Below are 11703 nucleotides of genomic sequence, written 5' to 3'. Positions count from 1 at the left end.
AACCAGAAATCCCAGAATGGAAATGGGATGGTATTACCATGGATTTCATCACAAAGTTACCAAAGACTGCCTGGGGATACGACACCATTTGGGTGATTGTTGATCGTCTCACCAAGTCTGCACATTTCTTACCTATAAAGGAAACGGATAGAATGGAGAAACTATTACGATTGTATATAAAGGAAGTTGTTTCAAGGCATGGAATACCTATTTCCATTATATCCGATCGTGATAGTAGATTTACCTCAAAATTCTGGCAATCACTACAGGAGGCACTAGGAACTCGGTTGGATATGAGTACCGCATATCATCCACAAACCGATGGACAGAGTGAGAGAACGATTCAGACTCTCGAAGACATGCTCAGGGCATGTGTGATCGATTTTGGAAACGGATGGGATAAATATCTACCGTTAGCAGAATTCTCGTATAATAATAGTTATCATGCGAGCATTGGAGCTGCGCCATTCGAAGCATTGTACGGAAGGAAGTGTAGATCTCCTATCTGTTGGAATGAAGTAGGAGATCGACATTTAACTGGTCCCGAAATCATACACGAAACGACCGAGAAGATAGTACAAATCAAGGAGAGATTGAAAACAGCTCGTAGTCGCCAAAAGAGCTACGCCGATGTTCGAAGGAAACCATTAGAGTTTCAGGTCGGGGACATGGTTATGCTAAAGGTGTCACCTTGGAAAGGTGTGATACGTTTTGGAAAAAGGGGTAAACTGAACCCAAGGTACGTAGGCCCGTTTAAGATCATCGAACGCATTGGACCGGTAGCTTATCGGCTCGAGTTACCACAACAACTCGCCGGAGTACATAATACCTTTCGCGTCTCGAACCTTAAGAAGTGTCTTGCAAAGGAAGACCTCACCATTCCTCTTGAAGAAATCCATGTCGACGAGAAACTACAATTCGTCGAAGAACCAATCGAAATCATGGACCGTGAAGTTAAAAAGCTCAAACAGAGCAATATACCGATTGTTAAGGTTCGTTGGAATGCTAGAAGAGGTCCCGAGTTTACTTGGGAACGAGAGGATCAGATGAAGCAAAAGTATCCACACTTGTTTCTCGATGACGCAAAATAGGTACAATTTTAAAATTTCGGGACGAAATTTATTTAACGGGGAGGTAATGTAACGACCCGCACTTTTTCGATCATACTATACTTATAAGATTAATATTTACATAAATTAAACCTTGCCAACATGATAAGCAATCCAAATTGTCGAGACTTATATTTCCGAAAAGAGTTTTACACAACGTTTGACCGTCTAGTTTGACCGATGATATCACGAACTATACAATATATGATAATTATACGTTTGTGTATATACATGTATATATACATATTTAACATGATTAATGAATGTTTTAATATCTCATTTTGTATTAATAACAACAAGTTACAAGTATATTTTGAAACTACTAACTTAAGTTTTCAAAACGATAACTATACGTAACGTTATTTGACATAAATACTTAAGACTTATAATGTTATACATATATCGTATAAGTAATGTATTTAATCACTTTTAAAGACTTAAATACATAAAACCATATAAGTGTATTCACAAAAGATAGCTATATTTGAATCCTCATTCCATTTTTCACAAAATTTCTATACGTATACCTAGAGTATTTGTACTCGTATCATACCTAGCTTCTAGATGTATTTACTATTGGTATATACCAATAGGAAATACCAATGATCAGCCATGAATGATTAAGGGACATGATAACAACTTGTGGGAACCATCTTTAGTCATTTATCAAGACTTATTTGTAACAAAACAAAGTTATACATATCATGTATCTATATATCACGTTTTTATATGTGTATATATATACATGCTCATTTCCATTTTCTTCACTAGATCACTAACTCTAAAACACACACACTTATGAGCCTTAAACCCCTTAATCATCTCAGCTCACATCTATGAAAATCTAGCTTCAAAAACCATACTAAAACACCATAAGAAAACCATACAAAAACACTTCAAGAAAACCCTCCAAGAACACCAACTTACTTCCAATCTTTCATCCACTTCTATCACCCTTTTGATTCTAGCTTCTTACTCCTCTTTTACAGCAAACTTATCCAAGGAACTTGAGGTAGAATCTATGTTCATAACCTTATTCAATTCATATATATATAGCTATCTTATTTTGTGGTACAAAAGTTTAACAACAAGAACATAGTTTGAATGTTTCCAAACTTGTTTGCAAACTAAATAGATCCTTCTAACTTAACTTTTAAAATACTTCAAGACCTGTAATATAACTTATGTATATGCTAATTTAACAAGGTAAAACTTGGTTTTTCAAAGTATAAGTATTTTTAGAAAAATGGTCATTAAATGATTTTGTTGTAACAAAAATGTTTAACTTCATATGTTTCACTAATGTTTCACTTATGCCGTATGATTTTGAATACAAACCAAGGTATTTACAGTTCATAGTTTTAAAGAAGAACTCGATCCAAGAAGATGGCAATTTGAATCAACGAAAACGGATTTGTAACGAAGAAACTATGACCGAAACAAAATTGGTTATCCTAGATCATTTCAACTACGGGATCAATTGGAAAAAAATGATATAAATCACATATTTCTAAGATAACATGATATTTTATATATATGTACTTATAATTCAATTTTATATGGTTCAGGATCACCCGTAAACAACACGAGAAGATTAATCATAAGATCCCATGATTGTACGCAACACGTCATTTGACAACACCGGTACTTTATGTACGCAACACGTCATTTGACAACACCGGTACCATGGGTCAAGATTAATCTCGACCAATACATATACGATGGGGTTTTATTTATTTCGTTGGGGGTTTTATTTATTTCATTGCGGGTATATTAAACATCTAAAAATGAACCATTAAAATTGAATTACTAACAACGAACTGCTAACTACGGACTAAGGAAATATTCAAAATATTAAAAGTATAACAAGTATATATATATATAACGTTTGTTTTAAAATGAAAACATATTGATATATTATATATGGATAGGTTCGTGATATCAACCGGAAGACCGAGTCAAAATATATATATCATCAAGACAAGAGTGAGTATATAGTCCCACTTTTAAACTCTAAATATTTCGGGATGAGATTACATGTATTTTATGTTTTACGATATGGACACAAGTAACTGAAAAATATGTTCTACGTTGAGTTGTACCACTGGCATACTTCCCTGTAGCTTGGTAACTAATATTTACAGCGGTATTGTAAACGCGAATCCTGTTGATAGATCTATCGGGCCTGACAACCCCAACCGGACTGGACGACCAGTATTCAACGGTTGCACAGTACTTCGTTTTGTGACTACACTTGGTACGGTGTAGTAAGATTTCATATTAAAGGGAATATGCGACGTGAAAATGTTAAGTATGGTTACCAAGTGCTCAACCACTTAGAATACTTTTATTAAACTGTTTATATACAAAATCTTGTGGTCTATATATATATATTGTTGCCGGCATTAAACCTATATCTCACCAACTTTATGTTGACCTTTTAAAACATGTCTATTCTCAGGTGATTACTAAAGCTTCCGCTGCATTATGTTGGATCTAAGCAGGATCTTGCGTACGCATGTTTGTGTCAAAAATAAAACTGCATATCCGAGATGTTGTACTGTAAAATATGCTAGAAACCGTGTTGTTATTATCATTTGTAAAGTTTGTAAGTCGAAGATTATCGCTAAACGATAATCATCTTTTCTTTATTGTCTAAAGCTTGTAACAAAAATAACGGTTGTGGTTTGTAATGTATAATATATGCAGTTTCTTTTAAAAATGTCGCATATAGAGGTCAATACCTCGCAATGAAATCATACGTTATCTAACACGTTCTTATGGTTAAGGACGGGTTATGACATCCAAGTTCATACTTGCGACCAATCCAAGTATGACTCTAATTGAAGTCATCTTGACTACTGGTGAAAATATCTCGTCAAAATCAATCCCTTTCTTCTGTTGGAATCCTTTGACTACAAGCCGTGCTTTGTATTTCACCACTTTTCCACTACCATCCTTTTTCAGCTTGAACACCCATTTGTTTTTCAGTGCCTTCTTCCCGCGTGAAAGTTCTACAATCTCATAAGTTTGATTTTTCTGCAGAGAATCCATCTCATCCTGCATTGCGAGCAACCATTTTTCTTTGTCCTTATGAGATACTGCTTCATGAAAACTCTCTGGTTCTCCATCTTTAGTAAGTAGAAGGTACTCGGATTCTGGATATCTACTCGATGGAATCCGACCTCGTTCAGATCTACGAACTTCTGGAACATTCTGAGGAGATCCACCATCATCTTGACCTTGTGATGGTGCTGGAACGTCTGGCAGATAGGGTTATGGCTCCCCCTGCTCAGCACCGTCATTTTTCTCATTATCTTCTACTTCTGGCATTTCTTCTTGCACTGAATATTCATTTCTCATGAATGAATCTATTGTTGCTTCTGGCACCTGAGCAGCAATATTTGTCTTCTGAGATATTGTGGGCTTTTCAATATCTTCTATTGTCTGACTTTCATGGAACACCACGTCCCTACTTCTGATCACCTATTTCTCCTTTGGATCCCATAATCTGTATCCAAATTCTTCATCTCCATAGCCTATGAATATGCATAGAGTAGATTTTACATCCAGCTTCTGCCTGAGCTCCATGGATACATGTGCGTACGTCAAACATCCAAATACTCTTAAGTGAGAGTATGATGGATCCTTTCCAGACCAAAGTTTCTCCGGAACTTCAAAATTCAGTGGTACTGATGGAGATCGGTTGATCAAATAACAAGCGGCTCTGACTGCTTCTCCCCAGAATGGCTTTGGCAGCTTAGCCATACTGAGCATGCTCCGAACACTTTCCATGATTGTTCGGTTCATTATTTCTGCTATACCATTATGTTGAGGGGTACGTGGGACCGTCTTCTCATGTCGGATGCCATATGATCTGCAATAGGCATCGAACTGCCTGGAAGAGTTTTCACCGCCTTTGTCGGATCGAAGACACTTTAACTTCTTTCATGTCTCACGTTCTACCATGACATGGAACTGTTTGAAGTAATCGAACACATGGTCCTTCGTCCGTAAGAAATATACCCACACCTTTTGAGAAGTATCATCGATAAACGTCAGAAAGTATCGATTGCCACCAATTGATTCAACCTCCAAGGGACCGCAAACATCAGAGTGTACCAGACTGAGTAACTCTGATTTTTTCGTTGAAGAGGAATTAAACGAGACTCTATGCTGCTTACCAAATAGACAATGATTGCAAGGATCTAGTGCAGCATCCTTGTCTACATTGATAAGCTCCTTCTTTATTAGGGTAGACAACCCTTTCTCACTCATGTGACCGAGTCTCTGGTGCCATAAATTTTGTGAAGCCTCCTTTTCTGCAACATTAATACTGTCTGTGCAGATCTTCACATGAGTCTTGTACAGTGTGCCACAAATGTGTCCTCGAGTGACTATCATAGCGCCTCTTGATAATTTAGATGTGCCTTTACTGAAATGACTATCATAGCCTTGTTTGTCGAGAGCTACTCCAGAAAGTAAATTCAGCCGAAGATCTGGCACATGGCGGACATCCTTCAAAGTGATTGTGCTCCCGGAACTTGTCTTTATCTTGACATCACCAATTCCGACAATCTCAGCAGAACAGGAATTTCCCATCTTCACAGCTCCAAAGTCACCAGCTTTGTATGTTGTGAAGTATTCCTTATATGGAGTCACGTGGTAGGAAGCTGCAGTATCTACCACCCATTCCATTTCTTCTCGTGAGACGTGAAGGCATGTCTCATCATGGGTTGAACAATAAGCTACATCACCAGAGATAGTCACTAATGTTTCTCCACCCTTGTTCTTCGACTGTGAACTGCTTTGATCTTGTTCATCTTTCAATCTATAGCAGTTCTTTTTCATATGTACTTCTAATCCATAATGATGGCATTTATATGTTGGTTTTCTGCCATCAGCTGACCTGCCTGTAACGTCCTCCCAATAGGGTCTGGAAGAAACGTTACTAATATCAAATAAACCAACATATTATAATACGAGAACAATACTAAATGAGAAAATTTAACTTTATTGAGTACGCAGCGGAAAATGAAATGTCGTTACAATAATGGAAATAACGATAAAGTAATTGTTCATATGCAGAGGTAATAAATACGATATCTCTTGATCCTAAGTCCAAGTAGCATCACATAAGTAGTAGATAAGAAAGCTTGAATCAAACAGCACCTGAGACAAAACATGCTAAAGTGTCAACCAAAAAGGTTGAGTGAAATTCATAGGTTTAACAAAAGTAGTTATCATTGTTTTAGACCACAAGATTTAGTTTGTAACGTTGATCTCCCGCAGGATCAAAAAGTTATGCCAGTGCGTGATATTTAGACTAAACGTTCGTTTTGTTGCCCCGATGATAAGTTGGCAGTATCTTATCACCATGTTTAAATCATTATTAAGTAATACAAAGACATCGCGGTCAAATGTATCGGGGACGTTACTCCCGATAGGCCTACCCCCAATAAATAAGCATGCCGCAGCACTTAAAAATATCACTGTAGGGACTTAGTCGGACATAGCCGGGTATAGCATAGTTTTAGCAGTTGGTACTTGTGTCTAAATTGTAAATAGTAAAAGCAGCATGTGTCTCACCCCAAATAAATTAAATAAGTTTGCTAGCAATAAAGAGTGGGGCTATGAATTCACCTTAGTAAGTAGAGAGAGAGTTATTCCTCGGAATAAAGAGTTGAACGAGTGAGCAGGAAAGTCAACCTATTGACATTTAAGAGTAGTTAAGTGTTTTGCCCATGTTTAAGTTTAAGTATGTGTTTAAGTATAGTTTGTTTTACTAAGTTTCTATTCCTAGTAAGTTACTATTTTTATAAAGTTTCTATTTTTAGAAAGTTTCTTATTTTACTAAGTTTCTATGACTAGAGAGTTTCTACTTTTATCAGTATTTTCCATTTTAGGATACTTGCCGTATTAGATAAGCTTCCAATCACCCCTTTCCCTTCGAATGGCTAATTTAGATCTAGGGGCTTGAGCCATAGGACCCTTTAAATCGGAAATCCAAACTCTCTGCCTATAATCTCATAGAAACCATTCGTCAAGAAAGTTCGAAGATCTATACATCTCTAATACATATCCCAAAATGTTTTTGTACTACAATATAAGTAGTAGGTTATAGGTGCTAGTAATAGTAATAGTGTATACATGTTAAGTACTAGTATAAGTAGTATTAGGGTTTCATTAATTAGAGTTAGTTAATTAAAGTAGTAATTAATAACTAGGGTTTAGTAATTAATGTCCTAGGGTTTCATAAATGTTTAGAGTTTAATTAATTAGGGTTTAAGAATTATAGTTTAGGTGTAATTAGGGTTTAAGGTTTTAATATGTATATGTATATATAATTCGTATATATATGTATATATATATATATATATATATATATATATATATAAAATATATTTTTTACATGTATATATAAATCTAGGTGTGTTTATGTATATACTTATGAATAACAAGTTTATAATATGAATATGAATTAACAAAGATCAAAGTTTATGTAAATAGTTTAGGGTTTATGTTATACCTTTGAAGATTCAAGATAATTAACAAAGAAAAGATGAACACGATGAAGATGGAAGATCAAAGCCATGAAAATCTTGAAGAACTCCTTGAAGATTCTTGAAGAACACGAAGAACAAGCTTGAAGATTCGAATACCACAAGAGAGGGAAAGGGATAGATTGTTTTTTTAGAGAGGATTTTGGTGTGATTTGTGAATGAGAAACTAGGAGTCTAAGAGTGTTTATATAGTGCAAGTATTAGAGTGTTAGTCAACATAAGGATGTTCTAATTAATGATTTTATTTTGTTTTATAATTTTTAGTCAACAATAGGTGGTACTAGTTTATAATTAGTCAACATAAGGATGTACTAGTTTATACTTTATTTTTAGTCAACATAAGGATGTAATATTTTTTTAGTCTCATTATTATTACTATTATTATTATTATTATTATTTTTACATTTACTACATGATAAGTATTATTTTCTTTTTACTAATTCATGACTTGTATATATTTAGTTCCCAATTGTTTTATTATTTATATAAATGTCACTTTTTATTTATTACTTATAGGTTATTAGTTATAATATTACATAAATGCATAAATTTTAATTAGCAGTGAGTGTCGACTAACAGTTTATTATTTTCATCTTTTATTAACTTGTCAATTTTTGTACAAAGTTAATTAATATGTTTTCTAACTCTTAACACTTAACAATTGTTGATTAAAGTTTAATCATTAAGTTTTAATTATATTGTTTGGGCTTTTAATATTGGAAAAATATAGAATGGAAAAATGAGGGTCGTTATAGTACCTCCCCGTTATTGAAAACTTCGTCCCGAAGTTTTTAGGTAGTTTCCTCGTTTGCATCAGCAGTTGAGAAGAGATGGGGATATTTCCGTTTCATATGGTCTTTGCGTTCCCAGGTATATTCGGGGCCCCTACGCGAATTCCAACGGACTTTAATGATAGGTATATTGCTTTTACGCGTTTGTTTGACCTCTCCTTCCATGATTTCTATAGGTTATTCAACGAAGTGCATTTTATCATTAATGCGAAGATCATTCAAAATGATGATGTTATACAAGTCATTTCAGTAAATTGGATACATGAAATGTGTTATGAATAGTATTGAGCTCATTTAAAACCTTGAGCATTTTATGCCACAATATTAGGGCAGACAAACAAAGAGGAGTTCATGAAAATCACAGTCATGAAATTTGATAGAGATCTTCATTGTTTACAACAAGAATATTTTAATGATGAATATAAGTTGAAAAATAAAGTTTTATCACTATTGAATAATATGGATAAAACGATTCGTTTATAGGAAGAGTATAAATGAAGCTATCATAAAAGAGTGAAATGAGAAAATTAAATGTTCGCCTTAACTTTTGACATTGTCACGATTGATTTCCGGAATTCAAGGAATTAAAGGAAATCTTCGTAATCTATAAGATTTGATTCTCCGGTATTTATGAAATTTTGAGATTTGTTTGATTAAATGCGGTGATTTGCCTCGATTGATGTGTTTGGAATTTTGCTATAAATTAGCTTCTTTCGTTTCATTATCTTCACCACTTCTATACTTTCTTTCTCAATTCAAACTTCCAAAAGATTAAGAAAATGCTTAATCCAGTTCTGATCCTGGTTATTATATTGACCATCTATGCAGTCATTCTTCTTTTTCTTTTACCGCCAGAGGAATCTGTTTACTTCTACTATGCTCTTGGGGTTATAGTGTTTTTAATTATCCCGTGTCTTTATATTGCTATACACATTGATATACACGGTTTGTAATTTCGGAGTTGTTATCGGGCTTTATATTTTCCCTTATATGTCGGATCTTTATGCTTTTGTTTCTTCTTCCCGACTTCAAGTCAAGCGAGTAATGGTCCAGAATTCATAGGTATGAAGTTTCGAATGATCATAAAATATAAAGTAGAAAGGAAAGGTAATAGCACGATTTGATTTGTCATATTACCAGAATATCCGAAAAAGACCGAATCATCAAGAAAAATATTTTCTTGATATGTTTAGAGGTTAAATAGAATGTAAGAGTCGTGTAACATGGAAAATGATGATTATAAAATCTATGAATCATCATCTTCCTTTAAAAACTTAGCATGACTTACTGTAATATAATCACGTTGGCCTGACGTCATTATATTATACTAACTCATGCTTCAATTCCCAACACTTCTTCAAAGCATTTATAATTTAAACTCGAATTTTACAGAATATAGAAACTAAAACAGTTTTCTTTATAAAGATATCGCAAAGAGATACTTAATTGCGGACATGAATCGTTATGAAGATATCTTTCGAAATATAGAGGATATTTATGATGATATTTTGGAATTTCTAAGTTCGAAAGTTGATGAAGAAAAACTTTCCGCAAGCTTTTAACATGACTTCGGAGCAAGATATTCTCTAAAGATTTCACCGGATCCAAAATTACCTGGATTCTTTGAATATAGGGTTTGGCCCTTGTGTTTGTCCTTGGTCTCCTCCATGGTTAGCTCAATCCGTTTTTCAGTTCCAAATTTTCTTTTGAGCTTTTCCAACGTACCATTCTTTATTATCAAACTGTTGGCCCTTAAGACCATCTACAATTTTTCTGTTTCCTCTACATTTAATGCATCCATATTTGAATCATCGGTTATCAATCCGAAATGGTTTCAAGAAATTTCATTTTTAGATGATTAAACGCTGATTGCGATCGTCAAGATTCAAAGGATGTTTTCAAGAATTTTGAATTTGAAGTGTTTAAGCGTAAGATGCATCCATCAATGGATCTAACGGTTGACGAAGAAATGTTGTGATTTTCAAAAGTAAGGAATGGTAAGTTCGGTGGTTTGATTTGATAATTCATCATAGAATACGAATGAAAATAATTCATGAATGTAGTGATCTTTAGGAAGATAACACTTGCTAAAGCTTTACTTAAGTTCCGATATGTCAAAATCAGAGTATGTAACTGAATTTGTATGAAAATGGTTTTTCTTTGGTGAACATATACATATATCATGTGAATGTAAGTAGTATAGTTAACAACTGCTGAATCAGAATGGAAGAATGCACAATGTAACATATTTATATGAGATATGAATATCTCTCGGGTTTTACCTACCCGTTAAAATATTTTTTTACAATTAACAGTTTGTACAAAAGAGAAGATATACGTTCATATATGTATTCTTCAGATGTAATCATGGTTTTAATGAGCTAATATAATATTAAACTCATTTGATTTGCTGTTGAAACGAGAATAAATAATCTCCAAAACCTTAGAGATTTCATAATTGTCGTGAAATATTTCGCTAATGAAGTTATGAATTAATACTTCATCGTTCATTGTTATTGATATACTTCGGTATATGATGTTGGTGCTCTTGGAATTCTTGTGAAATTCATAAGGCACTAATGATATTTTCTAGAAAGTTTCGAGTACATCGAAAATTAAAGTATACAATCAATCATATATTTGAGTAATACACTTGGTTTATTACGAAATGGAGTTTATTGTATTGAAGCAATGATTAACGATTGTTAAGTTATTAACAAAAGATGTACATCATAGCATATTGTGATATGAATTAACCATGTAGTACATACTAGTTAAGATTCACACGTAATAGCTTAGTACGAAAAGATTTATTATTGTTCCAATCCATATATATAAAGTATACATATGTAATTCTTCAGGAAGAATGAGTCAATACATCTTAACTCATTATTAATAATATTCCTTGGTATCTATGGGGCGTATGATGTTGATGTTTGAGGTACTGAGTGCGATGTTGAGGCGTGGAATGCGGATGTTGTCGTTGGTGAAGCTGGTGATGTTGGTGGTGATGTTGGTGGTGATGCTGATGGTACTGGTGGTACTGGTTATGCTGCTGGTGCTGCTGTTGGTGTTCGTAGGTTTCGCACCATATTCTCCAGAGCCACTACTCGAGCGCGAAGCTCGTTGACTTCTTCTATTATTCCGGGATGATTGGCGGTTCGGACAAGTGGATGAATAAGATCTAAAATTTTAGATATTATATATTCGTGACTGGATATCCTGGAAATGAGGGTGAAA

The sequence above is a fragment of the Rutidosis leptorrhynchoides genome, chromosome 6 (assembly GCF_046630445.1).
Source record: "Rutidosis leptorrhynchoides isolate AG116_Rl617_1_P2 chromosome 6, CSIRO_AGI_Rlap_v1, whole genome shotgun sequence".
In the NCBI taxonomy this organism is placed as follows: Eukaryota; Viridiplantae; Streptophyta; class Magnoliopsida; order Asterales; family Asteraceae; genus Rutidosis; species Rutidosis leptorrhynchoides.
This window is presented reverse-complemented; position numbering follows the sequence as displayed.